The sequence below is a fragment of the Salvelinus sp. IW2-2015 genome, unplaced genomic scaffold, assembly GCF_002910315.2.
Source record: "Salvelinus sp. IW2-2015 unplaced genomic scaffold, ASM291031v2 Un_scaffold1270, whole genome shotgun sequence".
Lineage (NCBI taxonomy): Eukaryota > Metazoa > Chordata > Actinopteri > Salmoniformes > Salmonidae > Salvelinus > Salvelinus sp. IW2-2015.
This window is the reverse complement of record NW_019942810.1, coordinates 195,632-202,145: the sequence shown is the minus strand read 5'-3', so window position 1 is coordinate 202,145 and position 6,514 is coordinate 195,632. Positions and strand designations below refer to the sequence as shown.

Sequence of the window (6,514 nt, the reverse complement as noted above, 5' to 3'; positions counted from 1 at the left end):
ACGGTTTGGTACGTATTGCGGTTCTGGGGGGGGGGGGGGGTTCACGGTTTGGTACGTATTGCGGTTCTGGGGAGGGGGGGGGGTCCACGGTTTGGTACGTATTGCGGTTCTGGGGGGGGGGGGGTCACGGTTTGGTACGTATTGCGGTTCTGGGGGGGGGGGGGGGTCACGGTTTTGGTACGTATTGCGGTTCTGGGGGGGGGGGTTCACGGTTTGGTACGTATTGGCGGTTCTGGGGGGGGGGGGGGTCACGTTTTGGTACGTATTGCGGTTCTGGGGGGGGGGGTTCACGGTTTGGTACGTATTGCGGTTTCTGGGGGGGGGGGGGGTCACGGTTTGGTACGTATTGCGGTTCTGGGGGGGGGGGGGGTCACGTTTTGGTACGTATTGCGGTTCTGGGGGGGGGGTTCACGGTTTGGTACGTTTGCGGTTCTGGGGGGGGGGGGGTTCACGGTTTGGTACGTATTGCGGTTCTGGGGGGGGGGGTCACGGTTTGGTACGTATTGCGGTTCTGGGGGGGGGGGGTCACGGTTTGGTACGTATTGCGGTTCTGGGGGGGGGGGGGGGTCACGGTTTGGTACGTATTGCGGTTTGCGGGGGGGGGGGTCACGGTTTGGTACGTATTGCGGTTCTGGGGGGGGGGGGGTCACGTTTTGGTACGTATTGCGGTTCTGGGGGGGGGGGGGGGGTTCACGGTTTGGTACGTATTGCGGTTCTGGGGGGGGGGGGTTCACGGTTGTACGATTGCGGTTCTGGGGGGGGGGGGGTTCACGGTTCGTACGCATTGCGGTTCTGGGGGGGGGGGGAGGTTCACGGTTCGTACGCATTGGCGGTTCTGGGGGGGGGGGGAGGTTCACGGTTCGTACGCATTGCGGTTCTGGGGGGGGGGCCTCCAACGGTGCGGATTAAAAAGATGTCCTCGTAGCGAACGGTTCGGTATGTTACACTAAAGAGTTTTATGAGATGTGATCAGGACAACAAAGGGATAGGTCAGTTATGGAATAAGGGCCGAGGGGGGTGTGGTATACGGCCAATATACCACGGCTAAGGGTTGTTTTCGAAGGCACGAAGCAACGCCCCGAGCCCGGGATACAGCCCTTCGCCCGGGATACAGCCCTTAGCCCGGGATACAGCCCTTAGCCCTGGTATACCGACCATAGATCACAAACCACCGAGGTGCCTTATTGCTTTTATAAACTGGTTACCAAGGTAATTAGAAAAAAATAAGAAAATGTTTTGCCATACCCATATATATCACGGCTGTCAGCCAATCAGCATTCAGGCCTTGAACCACCCAGTTTATAATTTAAATTATATATGAGCGGAGGATGTCAGAAAAGGAGGACTTCCTTATTCCTCAGGAAGTAGCATATCCCAAGGGCTCCTAAATAAACAATGAAGAAAATAAAAACGAACCTTGAGGTCGACACTGCCCGGCGTGGTGCGTTTGATGAAGGACTTTGTGACCGTGCTGCGAGCCAGAGAGCTGGGGGTCATCATCAGCATCTGGTTCTTCTGGACCGTGTGGAGGAACTTCCTCACGTTGGGCCTCACCTAAAGTAGACAAAAAATAAAAAATAAATACACAGGCTGCATTTACTACATCAGGGTCTATTGAATACATATGACACTATGATTAACCCTTTAACCCCCGCGGAAGAACTGGCCTAATCTGTGCCAGACAAGCTAGAGAGAAAACATGGTTGAAAAATGTCATTACAACAAGTAAACAACCACAAAATGGTTTAAAATGACAAATTCAAAATGTTTTTTTTGTTTGTTTTTTTTTTACACATTTTTCACTCGAGACACTTTTGAAAAGAAAAACCAAAACATTGCTATATCCAAAAGAGACAGCCGTATGTCTTAGTTCTTACACTCTGGCTCTTCTTGAGGAGTGAAGGCCACTTCCCGGGGGTCTGGAAGTCCTCTCTAGGTTCTGCTGCTACTCTGCGCTTGGCACTGAGGCGAGGACCCAGACTTGATGGTGGCTTCTTACCACTGCCATCTAGGAATAAATGGAATAAGGACGTTAACCACTAATAATTCTAATAAAAATCTTATTGCTTGCACACACACATTTGGCAGATATTAAAATTGCAGGTGCAGCAAACATTTTCTGTTTCTTGCTCCAGCAGTGCATTAGTGAATAATACACAAATCCCCAAAAATAAACTAAATTAAGAAATATCAGAAAGAGTCCGGGAATATAGAGATGGTGTGCATAAACAGTATATGAATAAAAAAGGTGTGTACAGTAGTTATTTATGATGAGCCATGACTACAAAACAGTATATACAGTGCATTCAGGAAGTATTCAGACCCCTTCCATTTTTCCACATTGTTACGTTACAGCCTTATTCTAAAATATATATATATTTTTTATTGTTTTCCCCTCAATCTACACACCATACCCCATAATGAAAAGTGAAAACAGGTTTAAAAGTGTTTGCAAATGTATTAAAAATATAAACAAATACCTTATTTACAAATGTATTCAGAACTTTTACTATGAGAATTGAGCTCAGGTGCATCCTGTTTCCATTGATCATCCTTGAGATGTTTCTACAACTTGATTGGAGTCCACCTGTGGTAAATTCCAATTGATTGGACATGATTTGGAAAGGCACACACCTGTCTATATAAGGTCCCACAGGTTACAGTGCATGTCAGAGCAAAAACCAAGCCATGAGGTAGAAGGAATTGTCCGTAGAGCTTTGAGACAGGATTGTGTCGAGGCACAGATCTGGGGAAGGGTACCAAAAAACGTCTGCAGCATTGAAGGTCCCCAAGAACACAGGGGCCACCATCATTTTTAAATGATAGAATCTTGTAGCCACAATGACTCTTCCTAGAGCTGGCCCGCCCGGCCAAACTGAGCAAATCGGGGGAGAAGGGCCTTGGTCAGGGAGGTGACCAAGAACACGGTGGGAACGCTGACAGAGCTCCTCTGTGGAGATGGTTGTCTTTCTGGAAGGTTCTCCCATCTCCACAGCACTCCACCAATCTGGCCTTTATGGTAGAGTGGCCAGACGGAAGCCACTCCTCAGTAAAAGGCACGACAGCCCGCTTGGAGTTTGCCAAAAGGCACCTAAAGGACTCTGTGACCATGAGAAACAAGATTCTCTGGTCTGATGAAACCAAGATTGAACTCTTTGGTCTGAGTGCCAAGCATCCCATCTGGTGGAAACCTGGCACCATCCCTACGGTGTAGCATGGTGGTGACAGCATCATGCTGTGGGGTTGTTTTTCAGCGGCAGGGACTGGGAGGCTAATCAGGAACAAGGGAAAGAGGAACGGAGCAAAGTACAGAGAGATCCTTGATGAAAATCTGCTCCAGAGCACTCAGGACCTCAGACTGGGGTGAAGGTTCAACTTCCAACAGGACAACAACCCTAACCACACAGCCAAGACAACACAGGAGTGGCTTCATGACAAGTCTGAATGTCCTTGAGTCGCTCAGCCAGAGCCCGGACTTGAACCCGATCAAACATCTCTGGAGAGACCTGAAAATAGCTGTGCAGCGACTCTCCTCATCCAACCTGACAGAGCTTGAGAGGATCTGCAGAGAAGAATGGGAGAAACTCCCCAAATACAGGTGTCCCAAGCTTGTAGCGTCATACCAAGAAGACTTGAGGCTGTAATCGCTGTCAAAGGTGCTTCAGCAAAGTACTGAGTAAAGGGTCTGAACACTTATGTAAAATGTGATATTTCAGAGAACGTGAAATATTCCTCTATATTAAAAAAGACCAGGTGTAAATAATAATGTAAGCTTATGGAGACACTTTGTATTTCATTGCAGCTGCAGTGCTGGTTGTAGCATGAGTGGAAGTAGGGAGAAAGGTGCTTCAACAATGTACTGAGTAAAGGGTCTGAACACTTATGTAAATGTAGGGAGAACGCAATTGTTCTGGCTGTTTAACAGAGTGTTGACAATGCTGAACAACAACTTAAACATGAACTAAACACAAACAGCAGCTCGTCTAGTCATGATTTTAAAAGTTTTGGAATCTCACGTTATCAACTTTGCTGTGCATTCAAGGCTTCTTTTTACAGTCTATGGCGCGAGGAAACTGCAGACAAGGTGATCTGAGCCATCTGATTGGCCAGCGGTAGGCCTATAGGTTCACTTGATTTGCTCTCTGGACCTGTTGGGTAGTTGGAGTTCTACCTTCACATGAAATGGTTCATAATGGGAACACTGCCTTCCCGGCGCTAGGGCTGCTGAATCAAGTGCACCTACCACCAACAGCACAAAACAAATGAAAAATAATAGGAACACAAGGCTTTATCGTTGTTTTTTTTACAGAAATGTTTGGTAATCAACTAGGAATGGCTTCGTGACCACTGGTCTAGGGTGTCAGGTAAGGTGGAGGTGATATGATCCTCAACTAGACTCACAAAGCAGTTCATGATGACAGAAGTGAGGTGGGTAAAGGAACGATGGTGGACATCTTGAAGCAAGTGAGAACACACTGGGATAGGGAGATTGACGGACATATTCAACACTCCAGCCAGATGCTTTGAGAACGCGGCTTGGTATGCCGCCTGGGCCGGCAGCCTTAAAATGTCTTAAGTCACATCGAGCAAGGAGAATGAGAGCTCAGTCCTCGTGAGCGGGGACTGAGTTTCCTTAAAAGGTGCAAAGAAGGTGTTTGTCCAGGAGCAAGGTGTCGGTGGCACAATGTTGCTGGTAACTCCCTTATCTCACCTCATTTGCACTCACTGTATATAGACTTTTTATTTTATTCTACTGTATTATTGACTATGTTTTGTTTATTCCATGTGTAACTCTGTGTTGTTGTATGTGTCGAATTGCTTTGCTTTATCTTGGCCAGGTCACAGTTGCAAATGAGAACTTGTTCTCACCTAGCCTACCTGGTTAAATAAAGGTTAAATAAAATGTTTAAAAACTTTTTTAAAAGATGCAGGTTAGCTAGCAAGAAATATGAATCGCTTTGCTAGCTATGCTGAACGAATGTTAGCCAGATTGAAGTTACGAACACACTCTGGCTATCTAATCTGATTTCAGAGCACTCTCGTCTGGGTGTGCCAGAGCTCAGAATACCCGATGAATTTACAAAACGGGCAATACTCGCTGAATGTGAACGCTGCGGGTAAACGTTTGCAAAAAAAAAAGAGCGAATTTAAAATTGTTGCCAGCAGCACAGTTAATCACTAACGCTCTGGATAACATGAAAACAGCCTATCCAGCTCTGCTAGGGTGAGTAAAATGGTCAGAGTGAGCTGTTCTCTCATTTGTGTCTGGAAGAAGCTAGCCAACTTTAGCCAGTTAGGTTGGGTGTTTGACTGCTGTTGTGAGTTAGACTTGGATCAACCCTACTCCTCGGCCAGAAGGTCCAGTGTCAATAGTGTAGTCTGCGCTCTGAATTTACCAAGCAGACAATCTGACAAGGCTCTGAATTTACCAAGCAGACAATCTGACAAGGCTCTGAATTTACCAAGCAGACAATCTAACAAGGCTCTGAATTTACCAAGCAGACAATCTGACAAGGCTCTGAATTTACCAAGCAGACAATCTGACAAGGCTCTGAATTTACCAAGCAGGCAATCTGACAAGGCTCTGAATTTACCAAGCAGGCAATCTGACAAGGCTCTGAATTTACCAAGCAGGCAATCTGACAAGGCTCTGAATTTACCAAGCAGACAATCTGACAAGGCTCTGAATTTACCAAGCAGACAACTTGACAACGCTCTGAATTTAGGAACGACCCAGAGTGCACACTGACACACCGGAGGCAATTTACGACCGCACAATTAGGTTTCCAATCAAATGTCTTTTGGCATTGATCAAATGGGCGGGCAGGCAGGGAAGTGTTTTTACAGACACCTATGATTACACAGGTTAGAACCAATGCATTTACTTCCTTGTTTTTTCCACTCCCTGTTTGAACGGGGCCGTAAGGGGAAAACATGTGCTTGGGTATGTGGTACGACGCAGCTTTGGAATGATGCCCGAAGCAGATCTGGTATGATGCAGCTTTGGAATGATGCCCGAAGCAGATCTGGTATGATGCAGCTTTGGTATGATGCAGCTTTGGTATGATGCAGCTTTGGAATGATGCACGAGGCAGATCTGGTATGATGCAGCTTTGGAATGATGCAGCTTTGGTATGATGCAGCTTTGGTATGATGCAGCTTTGGTATGATGCAGCTTTGGTATGATGCAGCTTTGGTATGATGCAGCTTTGGAATGATGCAGCTTTGGTATGATGCAGCTTTGGTACGATGCAGCTTTGGAATGATGCACGATGCAGATTTGGAATGATGCAGCTTTGGTAGGCGTGTGCCAGTCTTGTCTTGCTGATGGTGGTGTGAGGTACGGTGATGATGGTGTGAGGTACGGTGGTGATGGTGTGAGGTATAGTGGTGATGGTGTGAGGTATGGTGGTGATGGTGTGATGTATGGTGGTGTGAGGTACGGTGATGATGGTGTGAGGTATGGTGGTGATGGTGTGAGGTACGGTGGTGATGGTGTGAGGTATGGTGGTGT

At 47.0% G+C, this 6,514-nt stretch overlaps 1 pseudogene; it reads right to left on the bottom strand.

Moving 5' to 3' along the window:
- The window catches only part of LOC112070269 (inner centromere protein A-like), a 32,214-nt pseudogene that overhangs the window by 10,641 nt on the left and 15,059 nt on the right, over positions 1-6,514 (bottom strand).